This window comes from Acartia tonsa, chromosome 2 (assembly GCF_053477335.1).
Source record: "Acartia tonsa isolate MP-2025a chromosome 2, ASM5347733v1, whole genome shotgun sequence".
NCBI classification, from domain to species: Eukaryota; Metazoa; Arthropoda; class Copepoda; order Calanoida; family Acartiidae; genus Acartia; species Acartia tonsa.
The window spans coordinates 54,961,424-54,961,807 of NC_137261.1; positions in this window are offsets into that span (position 1 = coordinate 54,961,424).

Below are 384 nucleotides of genomic sequence, written 5' to 3' on the forward strand. Positions count from 1 at the left end.
TCAAAAAGTGTGTTTGTTACAAAGCTGCTTAATAATATGATACTATTTAAGGACATACTTACTTTTTTAGTTTTGATTAGAGATGCTTTGCTTATAACATCGTACCTTGTTGTAATAGGAATCAGTATTCCAAAAATAAGATTTATAGGAGGATTTTACATAAATTTGATCTTGAAAAGGTAAAAATAATGTTTTAAATGAACGTACGGAAATTCTGGTAACTGTGCGCTTTCTAATTAGTACCTTACTGTTATAGGAAACACCATGCAAAGTTTGAAATCAATAAGACAATTCTAACCTTTAAATTAAAGAAAAAAAGCTAACTGTTACGGACGGACGGACCCTAATTATAGAAAAGCTTCTCTGAAGAAAAACACATTAAGA